General features: G+C 44.6%; 1 long non-coding RNA gene across 1 annotated transcript; it reads left to right on the forward strand.

Annotated features, from left to right (window-relative positions):
* Window positions 1–11536: 11536 nt before the first annotated feature.
* On the forward strand, window positions 11537–12364 carry LOC309359146. The gene is made up of 3 exons (XR_014163731.1): window positions 11537–11604; window positions 11638–11670; window positions 11932–12364. It is a non-coding gene; the product is annotated as an uncharacterized lncRNA (long non-coding RNA).
* The last annotated feature ends 3401 nt before the right edge of the window (window positions 12365–15765 follow it).

The following is a 15765-nucleotide window of genomic DNA, read 5'->3' on the forward strand; positions in this document are numbered from 1 at the left end:
GGTACAGAGGTGGCCCATGCATTAGGTGGGGTGAAGCAGCTGCCTCAGGTGGTGAAAGTGCCCAAGGAGGCATCCCAACCACCCCACCACTTCTCCTGCCTCCAGAATGCCCACCTCTTGTGGGGGTGTTCTGGGGGTGGTGGAAGTGGTGGGGTGGGCACCCTGGCAGGGGTAGGGGCAGGAAGTGGCACATTCCCATTTGGGCTCAGGTGGCAAAATTGAATGGGCTGCCCCTGGTAGGCTAAGAACCATAAATGTTAGCAAGGATTTTTTTTGTTTACTAAGAAAATGTGAATTGTTTGTATACCATATTTTCCTGTCTTTATGATCCAAAATATGGCTTACAGAAATAAAAAAGGATGGATTGTTGTTGTGTTTTTACACAAAAAGGCATGGATACAGAAAGATAGAATTTTACTTGGCCAACTAGAGTGTTGGGGCACCACTAGAAGGTACACTTGCTAGTTGACCATGCAGCTACACTTCCGTTGATCCCATCATTCCCCCCTCCCCAGGAAAACCCATGGTTTAGCAGTGAATCAGAACAAATGGATTGCTGTTTGCTCTGATTTAACACTAAAGAGCAGGTTTTCCAGGGGGAAAGCAGTGGGACAAAGACAAATCTGCTCAGACCCATGCCTAGAAAATGTGAGACAAGTGGAAAACCTCTTGGCTCCCATTCTTTCTAGGCATGGAACAAGTGGAAATGTGGTGGAACCCATACTGAGCTTGATGCTCTCTTACATCAGACACTCACAGGTGGCAGGAAGAACAAATTAATGGCACCTTTTCATCAGTGAAGACCATTGTTAAGTTGTGGGTGAACATATCAGACGACACAGCAATTCTTCCAACAGCTCTTGTTTATTCACAGGCCCAGAACAGAACCGGGCTGAAGGGTTCAGCCAACCTGCTTATATAGAGCTCAACTACAAAGCAACAGTAACAACTTTCTGTAACTATCCAATCACTGAACATCACTTTCAATTCCTTATTTGCATATGCGGACCTGAGGGAAAACTATCTACAGTATCCCCCTGCTGGCCCAAGGTGAGAACTTCAGTACGTAACAACCATACCCAGAACTCTGAGTAAAAAGCCATTTTAAAAGAGCTCCAAAGCAAGGTGGTTGTGGTATTTATGCCCCACTAATAAATATTCCAGCAGAATGCTTGCTAGCCTGTTTCCCCTTTTCCACCTGCAATTTAGTAAAGTGGTGTTTCTGAATGACCTGCTTCAGGCAAAATATGAAATGTCAAGTCTTTTGGGCAGCAAAAGCATTTTCAAGTAATTTTGTACGACCCGTTGACTGGTGGTACTCTGAGGTGAGTCAGTGAATAACAGAGACTGTGTATAGAGAGATTATTTGCATGCTGTGGTCTAAACCACAGAGCCTAAGGCTTGTCGATCAGAAGGTCGGCGGTTCAAATCCACACGATGGGGTGAGCTCCCGCAGCTTGGTCCCTGCTCCTGCCCAGCTTTCCTTGCTCAAAGAAAAACTGCCAATCTCTGTAATTCCCCTAACAGCCACCTGTCACTTATGCTATGTTGTGTTAAATGACATTTTGTCTCTCAACCAGACTACTGTGCGTGATGTCTTTCCTGTACATTTGTGACATTTAAAATACTATTTTTAAAGTAATTCTTATTTCAGTACATTATTGTGCATAATTTGTTATATTCACAAAGTGGGTGGGGCATTATTTTAGTAGAGCTTTGTTTTAGCTGTCTGTCAGATACATGTGGGATGCGGGTGGCGCTATGGGTTAAACCACAGATCCTAGGACTTGCCTATCAGAAGGTCGGCAGTTCGAATCCCAGCAACGGGGTGAGCTCCCGTTGTACGGTCCCAGCTCCTTCCCACCTAGCAGTTCGAAAGCACATCAAGTGCAAGTAGATAAATTGGTAGCGCTCCGGCGGGAAGGTAAACAGTGTTTCCTTGCACTGCTCTGGTTTTCCAGAGCGGCTTAGTCATGCTGGCTATATGACCCGGAAGCTGTCTGTGGACAAACACTGGCTCCCTCGGCCTATAGAGCGAGATGAGCGCCACAACCCCAGAGTTGGCCATGACTGGACCTAATGGTCAGGAGTACCTTTACCTTTAAGTAAATGAGAAAAGAATACGATGTCAGACATTTTAAGAGGATAAATGGGAAGTGCTAAGGTCTTATTATCCAGTATTTATTATTAGCAGGGCTGTCCAATGGGACACCAGTGTCTTTTGGTGAACACTGTAAGGTGCAAAGGGGAGACCCTCACCAGTGGACAACATATAAATAATAGGATGCCCCCTGGGGAAGGCCAAAATTTGGTGTGCCCCCCCCCCCAGCCCCATGCTGCTTTCCCAAAGGTGGGTAAAGAGGCACTAGGCTTTGGGAAGGAGGTGCAAGGGCTCTCTGACAGGGTGTTAGAGCCCTCCCACCTCCTCCCCAAAGGTGGAAAAGTGCTGACTAGGTGTACATAACACCAGTGCAGATAGGAAGTATGTATAAAACTGGTTCAAACATGTGTTGGAAATGTAAGGAAAAAGAAGGGACCTTTTACCATATGTGGTGGGAATGTAGCAAAAATTAAAATTTCTGGGAAATGATATACAATGAGTTGAAGAAAATGTTCCAATTAAGATTTTCTAAAAAAACCTGAAGCATTTCTTTTAGGAATTTCTGTAGGAAAAGACCAGCCAAGGAAATTTAAGAACATTTTCATGTATGCGACAACGGCGGCCAGAGTCTTAATAGCACAAGGATGGAAGAATGAAGAAGTCCCGACTAAAGAACTGTGGCAAGAGAAACTGATGGACTATATGGAATTGGCATAAACTGCACGACAGAGACAACTGTGACTTTAAAAAAGAATGGGAACCTTTTACAAAGTACTTAAAGAAACAGCCAAATGAATTGGACTCCTTGGCAGGTTTTGAGTAAACATACGCAAATTTATTATTCATAACATATAGATAGATAAATTAAGGATCTTTATAATTTTATAATATGCAGAGAATTACATGTATTGAAAAACCAGAGAGAGGAGCTGAGGGAAGTCGGGGGGGGGGGTTATTTGGGGAGGGGGAGGAAAAAATGGGGGGGGGATTAAGGATGATATGTCTTTTGATAAAATGTTATGGTGAAATTCCTAATAAAAACTTTATATATAAAAAAGTGCTGACTAGGCTTTGGGAAAGAGGCGAGATGACTCTAGGACCATCTCAGAGCTTCATGCCTCCTACCCAAAGCCCAGCGCCTAGTGCATGCGCAGTGCTGACACATCCCTAAATCTGCCCCTGCTTCCTAGGACATAGGGACATGCTCAGGAGAGTAGTAGTCAGCCAGAGGTCATGTCCATTCTTTGGGTTTTGCCATGGTTCACCAATGCAAATGTGCCTTTACACACACACGGGGGGGGGGGAGAGCAAGAGACAGACAGGGCAAGATTTACATTCAGATAATACCCAATTATTAGAGAGGCATCACCTTGCCAACAAAGGTCCGTATAGTTAAAGCCATGGTTTTCCCAGTAGTGATGTATGGAAGTGAGAGCTGGACCACAAAGAAGGCTGATCGCCGAAGAATTGATGCTTTTGAATTATGGTGCTGGAGGAGACTCTTAAGAGTCCCATGGACTGCAAGAAGATCAAACGTATCCATTCTGAAGGAAATCAGCCCTGAGTGCTCACTGGAAGGACAGATTGTGAAGCTGAGGCTCCAGTACTTTGGCCACCTCATGAGAAGAGAAGACTTCCTGGAAAAAACCCTGATGTTGGGAAAGATGGAGGGCACAAGGAGAAGGGGATGACAGAGGACAAGATGGTTGGACAGTGTTCTTGAAGCTACAAACATGAGTCTGACCAAACTGCAGGAGGCAGTGGAAGACAGGAGTGTCTGGCGTGCTCTGGTCCATGGGGTCACGAAGAGTCGGACACGACTAAACGACAACAATAACAACAATACCCAATTATTATATAGAAAAAGAAGTATAAAACATAATACAGATCATAACACAGTATTACAACATAAAGAACCAAGAAGAAAACTGCAGAAATAAAACAGATAGTTTGGGAAGACTGGCTATTCCTATGGTAATATGCTGCTATTCCCCTCCCCTTTTCTTTTTTTTTACGGTATTCTCCCTCCCCCTCAAGGTATTCTCCCTCAAGGTATTCTCCCTCCCCCTCAAAAAAATAAATGGTTCATTAAAAAAGAACGAAATAGACACATTTTGGGTTGGCAACACTTCATTCAGCTCCAGCAATTCTGGTTATGCTCGTGAAGATTTGTTTTACTGTTTGCTCGGAATTAAGTCACATTAAATAAAATTAAATTAGTTTTACTTTCGTATAAGTGAGTTTAGGATTGTAGCATTAATGAAGAAAAGTGAAAGAACCCTGAAAGCACCACCCTGAGGCACAGGGATACCATTATCCTTTCAAGCTTCCTGCTGTTTGGTTTCTTATGAGAATATTGAGCACAGCAATATCTATCAGCCCATAGCAGAGCCCTGTGAAAGACGCCCACAGGGAATGCCATAATACTCTCATTTGCTCTGCAGCTCTGAGTTTTTCAGAATACTGAATTCGACTGGATTCTCTTGAAAAACAGAATAAAACAAGTGAATGAAAAAAAATTGAAAGCACCACCACCACCACCAGCAGCAGGAGAGAGATGAATGTGTGGACATCTGGGTTCACCTTTTCACAGGCTACTTGTATTTACAATCATACCTTGGTTTTCGGACAACTTAGTTCTCGAACGTTTTGGCTTCTAAACACCGCAAACCCGGAAGGGACTGTTCCGGTTTGCGAACTTTTTTTGGAAGCTGAACGTCCGACAGGGCTTCTGATTGGCTGCAGGAGCTGATTCTGAAGGAAATCAGCCCTGAGTGCTCACTGGAAGGACAGATCCTGAAGTCGAGGCTCCAGTACTTTGGCCACCTCATGAGAAGAGAAGACTCCCTGGAAAAGACCCTGATGTTGGGAAAGGAGCTTCCTGCAGCCAATCAGAAGCTGCACTTTGGGCTCTGAACATTTTGGAAGCCAAACAGATTTCTGGAATGGATTCCGTTTGACTTCTAAGGTACGATTGTATTAGCATTTATTAGTATTATTTAGCATTACTTGACATTTGCAGAAGGTGAAAGTAAAATTATTTGGTTTCCCTAAAGCAGTTTATGTGTTTCTTCATCAAATGTAGACTTATCAAGCTAAATATTGTTCTTTAGAACTATACAGCAGGCTATAATCAACAGGTAAAGCTTTTTCAATCATAATTTTGAACCCCTTTCCATATAAGAAAAGGCAGCAACTCTTAATAACTGAATTATCAGTGTGCCACATCACTGTTGTTTTAAGGGTGGTAAATTCCTATTATATTTCTTATCTTCCTGACAAACCAGACTGATTTATGTGGCACAGCCCATATTCCACATGTTATTTTTGAGGCTGTATACAGATTCTCGTTTATTATACATGAATTGCGCTTCCTTTGCTGGCTTGAGAAGTTGTGTACACAGATGTTCACTAGAATTCTGTAGTTTCTCGGGAGAAGCTGTATTTTGATGCATTTCCCCTCAAACCACCTTCAATTTTATTTGAAAATGTAAGCCATAGGAAGAGATTTGCACCCCTTTTCTGTGGACAGACAGAAAGCAACTTGGAAATGCATCCAGCCTTATGAATGTACTCAAGAAGGTGCAAAGGCCATTAGACACACAGTGAAAACCTAGCATTTTAAGTTGGCAATGTGTGCACAGGCTGGGTCTTTGGGCTCAGCCACACTTCTCTTTGTGCTGTGATTTCTAGGCACAAATCAGAGAGGTTTTTCTTTTGTAGCACCGCTTTCCCTGGGAAAGTTCCTTGTTTACTTCTGTATTGGAACAAACGTCAACCTGCAGAAAGCCTGATTGACATTTGTCCCAATTCTGCAGTAAACTGGGTTTTCCCAGGGAAAGTGGCAGGACGAAAGAAAAAGCACTTGGACCTATGCCTATAAATCATGAGACAAACAGAAGGATGGAGGAGACCTTTGAAAAGAATTAAGAGGGACACAGTAGCGCAGACACTTAACATCAGTAAAGTCAAGTCCTGTAAGGTATTCTAGTGTGTCCCACCCCTTTCCTAAATGCTTCTCTTTATTGTGGTCATAGAATCACAGAATTGAAGAGTTGGAAGGGACCACGAGGGTCCTCTGGTGCAACCCCATGCAATGCAGGAATCTTTCACTCAATGTGGGGCTCAAACCCACGACCTTGAGATCAAGAATCTCATGCTGTCCTGACTGAGCTATCCCTTAGGATCAGGCTGGTCAGAGTCAGCTTGGGAAAGGGCAGAGTAAAATGATTCTTACCATGGTAAGGTTCACCTCAACAGCTCACATTTGTTGTTGTTTAGTCGTTTAGTCGTGTCCGACTCTTCGTGACCCCATGGACCAGAGCAGGCCAGGCACTCCTGTCTTCCACTGTGTCCCGCAGTTTGGTCAAACTCATGCTGGTAGCTTTGAGAACACTGTCCAACCATCTCGTCCTCTGTCGTCCCCTTCTCCTTGTGCCCTCCATCTTTCCCAACATCAGGGTCTTTTCCAGGGAGTCTTCTCTTCTCATGAGGTGGCCAAAGTATTGGAGCCTCAGCTTCACGATCTAGCCTTCCAGTGAGCACTCAGGGCTGATTTCCTTCAGAATGGATCGGTTTGATCTTCTTGCAGTCCATGGGACTCTCAAGAGTTTCCTCCAGCACCATAATTCAAAAGCATCAATTCTTTGGCGATCAGCCTTTTTTATGGTCCAGCTTTCACTTCCATACATCACTACTGGGAAAACCATAGCTTGAACTATACAGACCTTTGTTGGCAAGGTGATATCTCTACTTTTTAAGATATTTTTTATCTTAAATCATTGAAGGCAATGCACACAACAAAGTGGTTGCCGTCGTTAGGCACCCTTGAAGGCGAACAGCGCTGGTGACAGCAGGTGGGGACGAGGACCTTTGGGGATCCGGGAGGGGCTTCTGAATGGAGTCTAAATTCCCTCCGTCATTTAAAAAATCTTGGAAGGTACGTTTAAATATTTTGCATGGGCAGCCCTGGGGCTAGTCCAAGACATTTTGGCACCCAAGATGGACTCCCAAATGTTGTCCTCTTCCCCACCAGAGAAGAAGGGGACAAGGAAGATTTACAGCAGGAACAAGCAGAGAAGAAAGATGGACAGTGGAATCCTCTGCCCTGGTGGACCCTGCTCCTGAGGAGGCTGCCTCACCTTGCCTTGTGCATGGGCCGGCCCTGGGCAGCCCTTTCAGAGCCTCTTCTGGAAATGTTTTGTTATATGGGGGTGGGGTGGGGGAAATCACCTGCATTCAATTTTTATGCAGTGCACAATTCACAATCCTAATTTTGGTAATGAACAAAGTAGAGAGCTGATAAATAGAATCCTGGCAATTTTTACTATCTTTCATAGCAGCACATCGGTTTGGTCCACACAAGTCACTTGTAGAATAAGAAATCGCAGCATGTTTGTGACTTTCCAATATTATCATTGAATACCATGTTTGTAAAAGCATCCCTTGGGTTCAAAGTCTCATTTTTGCACCGTGTTTCTACTTTGGCTGACGTTATGAGAACTGCATTTTAAAAGGTATTCCTAGGACAGAGACTACTGCTATGGAAAGAAACGTGGCCAAAGAGATTCAGCAATGAAAAACAATATGCATTTTATCTTCACCTTTCTTTTTTGAAATAATTTTTATTAAAGGTTTTCATGAATTATAACAGACCGTGCGATGTCTCTCCCCCAGGTCATAAAGTCATTTGGTTACATTCAATGTGGTTTCCAGAAGGCCTGAACTTTGTCTGAATGCCATTGATACTGAGGGAAAGATTCCTGTCTGAAACACTTAACGGCCTTTGCAAATCAGTAAACAATGCAAAGTTCAGTGGAACTGTACCCACATTTTCCAGTGAATTTTCCTCTCACTTTCATTCCCTCAGAAAATCCAGTCTTTTGGGTTTGTTGTGCAACACTTCCCAATCTGCTATTACTGTGTGACCTGAATTTTCCAGTATATGATCAAAACACAACAGTCTGGAAGCATCCTCACATCTCCTTTGCTGCAAATCTTCAATCCCCTCTCCCAACATTTACAAGTTACCAGCAAAATATGCCAATAAAAAGTATCCGAGCACTTGCTTATAAAGGAAATCTGTTAAATAATATATATCTGTAACTGTCTCGCAAGACTCCCCTTCCAAGAAAATAAATCATAATTATGTATCTTCACACTTTACTCCCAATAGCAAATTGTTCAATAAAGGTCAATATTTCCTGCGACTGTTTTTAAAGCAAGTTGCTTGGCCATTACAGAACCTCTTCTGCAACCTTGCTGCTGCTTCTTTCAGCAGTTCTCATTAAGAACTCTTTGCTTGTCTTCCGTTCTGTGTGCACAGCTGCCCAATGGCCTCTAGACTTTCCTCAAAAGCTGTGCTCTGACTATTTCATCATCTTTTATCACTCTGCTTTTTCAGCTTGCTTTCTGCATGTTGTAGAATCTTTGCTAGGTTCCTCTTGGGGTGTACATAGCCTGAGCCTTTGTATACTCCTTTAGAATGTTCTGGTCTATATCCAGAAGAGACCAGCTGGCAACCTTGGATAATGGACAGTCTTATATGGAGAATACGTAAGAAAGCCTGAAAAGATTTGGTGCTCTCCCAATATGGATATCTTTGCCACCTAATCCTATCTGGAGCTGTTTTGTGTGTGTTATTTTCCTACTGGATAAAGACACAGTTCACACTTAACAGGGGACAGGAGGGCTTGGAGAATGAAATGCTTTCTCTGACAGAATGTGCTAAGTTGTGGGCGAACATAGACGACACAGCAATTCTTCCAAAGCAGCTCTTTATTTGTAAGCTGGAACAGAACTGAACTGAGGAGCTCAGTCAGCCTGCTTATATAGAGCTCCACTAGAATGCAACAGTAACCATTTTCTGTAACTAGCCAATCACTGAACGTCACTTTCGATCCTTCATTTGCATACAAACTATCCAATCACTGAACGTCACTTTCGATCCTTCATTTGCATAACTATCTATAGTATCCCCCTGCTGGCCCAGGGTGAGAACTGCAGTACATAACAGAATGAATTCCTCCCCTAGCAAGGCCAACATGAAGTGAATTTGTCATACATAAAGCTCTTGATGACCTGTGTTTGTTACCATGATGCACTTGCAGATGTTGGGACAAATCCTCAGGAGATTAGTCAAAGGCTAAAGGCATGTCTCTTAAAAAGTAGAGACATCACCTTGCCAACAAAGGTCCGTATAGTAAAATCTATGGTTTTCCCAGTAGTGATGTATGGGAGTGAGAGCTGGACCATAAAGAAGGCTGATCGCCAAAGAATTGATGCTTTTGAATTCTGGTGCTGGAGGAGACTCTTGAGAGTCCCATGGACTGCAAGAAGATGAAACCGATCCATTCTGAAGGAAATCAGCCCTGAGTGCTCACTGGAAGGACAGATCCTGAAGCTAAGGCTCCAGTACTTTGGCCACCTCATGAGAAGAGAAGACTCCCTGGAAAAGACCCTGATGTTGGGAAAGATGGAGGGCACAAGGAGAAGGAGACGACAGAGGACGAGATGGTTGGATAGTGTTCTCGAAGCTACCAGCATGAGTCTGACCAAACTGCGGGAGGCATGCCTGGCATGCTCTGGTCCATGGGGTCACGAAGAGTCGGACACGACTAAACAACTAAACAGCAACAACAAAGGCATTTCAAAATAGGGAGGTAAAACATAGATAATATTGTCCTGGCTTTGACTGGTATCATCTCACTTATTTCTGCAGCTTTACTTAATTAAACAGCTTCATTTTTTTTCTAAAACAACAAAAGAAATGTTCTTAATCTTTTTGAATATCAATACACACACAAAGAGAGATTTCCAGAGATACATTCCATTAATGGACCAGAGTGAAAAGATATTCTGCTGAATATCTCTAAATGAGTTACGTATTATGAGTCACCAAAGTGTTGTTTCCTAAAAACTTGAAAAAGAAAAGAATAAAAGCAAGAAAACAGCAGGAGCCTAACAGCATTATTCAACTCCAATCTTTTTGCTAAATAAGAAAATTTACGCTATAATAGGAAAGGGGAATAGGAAGTCTCATGTATACAACGGGCTCATTCTTTGTGGGATGCACATGTGTGTTTCTCAAAGGTCTCATCAAAGAGCATGATGGGATCCAATCAGCAGCCGGGTTCCGAGCCATTCCGAGCCAGAATGGAGAGGCACAATTTTTGCAACCAGGTGTTTTACGGCAAGCCAACTGGGATCCAAAAAACCTGATGCAGAGCCTTCCACACACGCATGAGCACTTTCCTACCTTGCCTCCCTTAGGCACCTCTGCAAAGTTACTCCGGAGTCTTAGAAGACCCCCTGAAATAGCCTCCAATGCAGATACAAGGGGGGGGGACTTCAATCCCAATGAATTCATGGTAGTGGTTAGATCAGGGGTCAGCAGACCTTTTCAGCAGGGGGCCGGTCCACTGTCCTTCAGACCTTGTGGGGGGCCGGATTATATTGGGGGGGGAATGAGCGAATTCCTATGCCCCACAAATAACCCAGAGATTCATTTTAAATAAAAACACACATTCTACTCATGTAGAAACACCAGGCAGGCCCCACAAATCACCCAGAGATGCATTTTAAATAAATGACACATTCTACTCATGTAACAACATACTGATTCCCGGACCGTCCGTGGGCCGGATTTAGAAGGCGATTGGGCCGGATCCAGCCCCCGGGCCTTAGTTAGCCTATCCATGCGTTAGATGATGAGCATTAAGATCACATGACATTTGGCTGCCCTTTGGTAGGGAAGAGCACATTTGCTTCCGGGAGTTTAAGAAATCATTACTCTTCACTGTAGAGGGGTCAGAAAGCAAGGGTGAAGGGGTTTTGCTGGCTAGCCGTACCCCCTCCCAGCCACCTTTCTGGTGTCTGGGTAAAGGGGATTGTGTACCAATGTGTACCAATATTCCTGCCTCCTCCATATGAAGCTGATGTGGTGGATTTCCTCTCGTGTGAATGAAGTGTTTGCGTGGGCATAGGACTGTTTCAGCCCGACACTGAACACGCATCCAGAGCTAGTTGCTTCAACTCAAACCTCCCCCTCCAAGCTTGCTTTCAACATGTGAGGGGAGTTATCTGGACCCTACTATGTGGGGGGGGGGAGGCAGGCCCAGGGGGTTGCAAAAAGCATGCTTCTCTACTCTGGCTCGGAGCGGCTAGGAGCTCGCCTGCACACTCCCTGGGAAGCTCTGCTACTGCTCTAGAAGGCCTGGCGAGGTATGCCAACTCCTCTGGGTGCCTCTGCAGAGGAATCTGGTGGTTGGCATGGGCCATCACAGCAGCCCTCTGTGGCCCCCTCCCTAGTCAGCAAGCAGCAGTATTTGAAGTATGTGTGGAGGGCCCAGTGGGGCTCGGAAGGAAGACAGAGCAGGATGAGTTGCAGGAGGGGGAAAAGGAAGGGAAGGAGGCCGAAGGGAAGCAGCAAGCTTGTTTTTGAGTTTCTGGTCCATGGTCTCTCTTGGCTTTGGGGGGAACCAGTACAGCTTCTTGCCAAGAGTGTAAGGCAGCCTAGGCCCATCTCTGCCTAGTAGAGACGCTCATTCTGCTATTATCCAGAGACAACAGTGTTATGTTGTGGGTGAACATATCAGACGACACAGCGATTCTTCAAACAGCTCTTCTTTATTCAGAGGCCAGAACAGAACTGAACTGAAGGGCTCATTCAGCCTGCTTATATAGAGCTCCAATACAACGTTACTGTAGCAACTTTCTAAAACTATCCAATGACTGAACGTCACTTTCGATCCTTCATTTGCATAACTATCTACAGTATCCCCCTGCTGGCCCAGGGTGAGAACTTCAGTACATAACAAACAGGAAACAAGGGAAAGGTGGGAAGGCGATGGAAGGGCAGGCAACAGTAACCAGAGTGGCTGGGTGAGAAATCTCAAGGGTTTTCCATTTAGGACAAGATCATGTTGGATACGAAAGAAAAGCTATTGAGCTGTTGGTTCACCTTTGAAGGTGGGTCCACTGGCACATAGGGGAAGAAGCAGGCGCAGTCTTCATGCGCAGGCAAACTTGTACAATACAGTGGGCATTAGAACATGATGTCTCCAAAATAGTGGAGTATGTCAAGCAGTGACTTTTTCAAGTATTTCCTTGTTGCTTTACCATGAGCACCTTCTCTTTCATACAGAAATGTGCCTGTTTTCATTTAATAAATGTTAGACACTGAAGGATACATCAGGAGTCTATCTAGGGATTTGATGGAGAACCAAAGGATTTGATTGTAAACAACAGAAATGGCTAGCAGGTGGTAAAATTGGAGGTTTCTTCCAACAGCAGGCGAGAAATAATTTATTATGCTTCTTAGGTTCCTACTACTTTTCTGTACTTCTGATGGCTTGCTAAACTGATGGATATCAGCAAACAAAGTTCAGGAGATAATGAAGCCACGTGTAACGGCATAGTGAACTAATCATTAGTGTGAATCAGCTTGTCTTATCCCAGACAGTAACCCTACCTTTTGGCTGCTAGTAATTGATGATCCATTAGATGTACCTTGCAGCTGTCAGCAGTGCTTCCAGTGAAGTCTTGGGTAATTGCCTACATTGGTCTTATTAAAGAATTCTCCTCTAGAAATCTATTTGTTTGCTTCCCAATTACACAAAAACACTTGTCAGCATTCTGCCAGCTTTGGGCAAATCTATAGAGGATAGCTTTGTTTAAATGTTCTGTTGCTGCTTGATCAAAAAAAATACTTTCACAGAAGAAGTACAGCAGCCTCACAAAATGTCACAATTATTTAGCTATATTTATTTAAGTCACTTTATTTAGCATTACTAGCTGTTTTGTTATGTAACTGAAACCTGGTGGGATTAATTTTCCACCCACCTGTGAGCAGCAGAAGTTTCTATTGGAGGGGAAAGTTTTCTTTGAGAGGCTTCAAAACACTCACTTGAAAGTAATGCCAATTATAATGCTATTGAATATAAATAAGATCTATTTGTGCATTCCCTGTCACTAAAGAAGATTAAAAAAGCAATATATCCAAGGCTTCTCAACATACTACAAAACCATTTTTCAAGTGAAAAAATGCTGAATAACAATCAACCAACAAATGTGGCAGACGAAACAGCGTGCTGTCTTGCAAAGCCACTTCCGGGCCTGCCCCAGGAGGTGGGGTTGCGGGCTTCACGCCCACCCACGCGAGAGCAGGGGAATCCCCGTCGGGCCCGCCCCCCCCAGCCGGCCAATCAGCTGGTCGGCGGGGGGGCGTGGCTTGACCTATTTATTGCCGGCGCGGAGGGGGCTCGCCCTCTTTTCGCCGGCTCGCCCCCACGTTTTTCCCCACCCCCCTCCCTTTAAGTAGGTTTAGGTTTAGGCACGCCTTTGACATTGCTATGGACTTCGGTCTGTCGCCGCAAGGGGCATGGTAGGAATTTTTCCCAATTGGCAATTGCGGGCCTTTTGGTTTTTCGCCTACCTCGTAGCAACTCGTCACAACTTCTCGGCATTGGCGGTAGGCATTGGTAAGAAGGGGTTAGGACGATGTGTGGGGGGGGAGGAACGCCATCACCTCCCCCCAGCGAGCGAAGGGTGGTCCGGTAAAGGACCCCGGGGGGCGTGGCCCTGTCCGAAGCCTATGGAGGTGTGGGCCAAAGGCACGCCCCAGAGCGGTGACCCGGGGGAGCTCCTAGTCGACGTGCCTCGCGGGTGTCTCCCCCGATATAAGGTTAACCCTTCCCCGTGTCTCCAGCAAATGGGCTGGAGCCGGATAGCCGTTAGGACCAATGCCTATGCCAATGCCTCTCATTCCTGAATTCAATAAAGTTGTGGCCTAATTCGCCCAATTAACCTTACATACGGTGTCTTGTGTCTTTATTTATCCTTGTGGGGGCGGGAACTCGCCACGCAACTACCAAAAGTAAATTACAGCTCCTAAAGAGCTGCCTAAAATAATTGCTACTTTCATGTCATAAAGTGTTGTTTCTCTTGCTGTAATTATGTTCTTGTTAAACACAGCGATTTATTCGTTCTGCTTATAGATGGCATCTAATTAACCAAGAACCATTTTATATCACACACCTTCGGAGAGTAAGGGTTTCCCCTGCTTACGAAGACAAGCTCAGGCACATTCAGCGGGCAAGACTAAGAGTGGGGCCAACGGTCAAATAGGCGGTTTCTACACATTCTGTAGAGGGAAATGAGGGACAAATGGGAAAGTAGCCCATCCAAGAAAAGAAAAACTCTGAACCTAAACCTCTGCTGCCTGGTGGCCATACACATTTGTGAGAAAGGCTTCGGGTCTGTGATAGCTACTGAAACATCAGCGGGGACTATGGAAATTTGAGTTGAAATAACCTTATAAGTTATTTATAATTTATATAACTTATATATGTAATATAACTTATATAACTTATATAAGTCGCCTGCCAACCTAGCAGTTCGAAAGCACTCCCGGGTGCAAGTAGATAAATAGGGACCGCTTACAGCGGGAAGGTAAACAGCGTTCCGTATGCTGCGCTGGCTCGCCAGATGCAGCTTCGTCACGCTGGCCACGTGACCCAGAAGTGTCTGCGGACAGCGCTGGCTCCCGGCCTCTTAAGTGAGATGAGCGCACAACCCTAGAGTCTGTCAAGACTGGCCCGTATGGGCAGGGGTACCTTTACCTTTACCTTTAACCTTATAAGTGGATTCAAGACAATGTCAAGCTCTTGAATTGTTTGTACTCAGACTGACCGTGTTGGGAAAGTCCCGGGAGGAAAGAACCTAACGTATTTCAGGCCCCACTGTTGAACAGAGAACCAGAGAAGCCTAGCTGGAGGCAAGCGTTTATAGTCTGACAAAGGTTCTTTTGAGCTACCCCCTTCAAGCTCCCCAGTTTTACCTGCCCTTTTATTAGCCAGATGTGCTGGAATCCACCAAGTTTAAGGCAGAGGCTGCTAACCAAGTGCTTGCAGCAGTTGCCTGCAGTCCTGGTGGCAGAGGCACACGCTATGGATTTACACTCCAATTACACTGATTAATTTTCACACTCCTTTCCTCATCTCTCCCCAGTACTCTCCGACCTCTTGCTTCCTGCTATTGCGGCCAGAGAGGAACGATGCATTCCTGAGGAGTCAATGGCATTGGCAGAGATAGGCAAAGAGAAGAACAGCAATTCGGGGCTAAATTACACATTATGTTAGCTGTGCCTTTATGTGGCACCATGTCCTGCCTATGTCCATTTTAGCTTTGCGGCCTTTTCCAATAAATCCACAACTGTGGGTCTTTGTCGTATCCAGTTATTAGGTTTTCTACCTTGTAGTGAGATTCGTTAACACTGCGTGTTCCATTGCATGCTGTGTTGCTCTTAAACTGTTCGTGTTTCATGAGCAGCAGTTTGCATAATAATAGAAAAGGTTCCCTTGCAGCACAGCAGATCATAGATCTCCTCATTTATTCATTTATTTGTTATCTGTTGTCCTGACAGCTCACCCTATCTATTTATAAAAATCCCTGCATACTGCTATTTCGTGTAAAATATGAAGGTAGTGTACAGTGATGTATGCATATAATATATACAGATACATTAGTAATAGAAATTAATGCGGAAGTCTAGGAGGCCCAAGTTCCCCAGGGCAAAGTGTGAGACAATAGCAAAATAAAAATTCATCCAATTCATTCACAAGGAGATGCTGCAGTTCCAGATCCCGCCACAAACTTCCTGAGTG

The sequence above is a fragment of the Podarcis melisellensis genome, assembly GCF_964234715.1.
Source record: "Podarcis melisellensis genome assembly, chromosome: 1".
In the NCBI taxonomy this organism is placed as follows: domain Eukaryota; kingdom Metazoa; phylum Chordata; class Lepidosauria; order Squamata; family Lacertidae; genus Podarcis; species Podarcis melisellensis.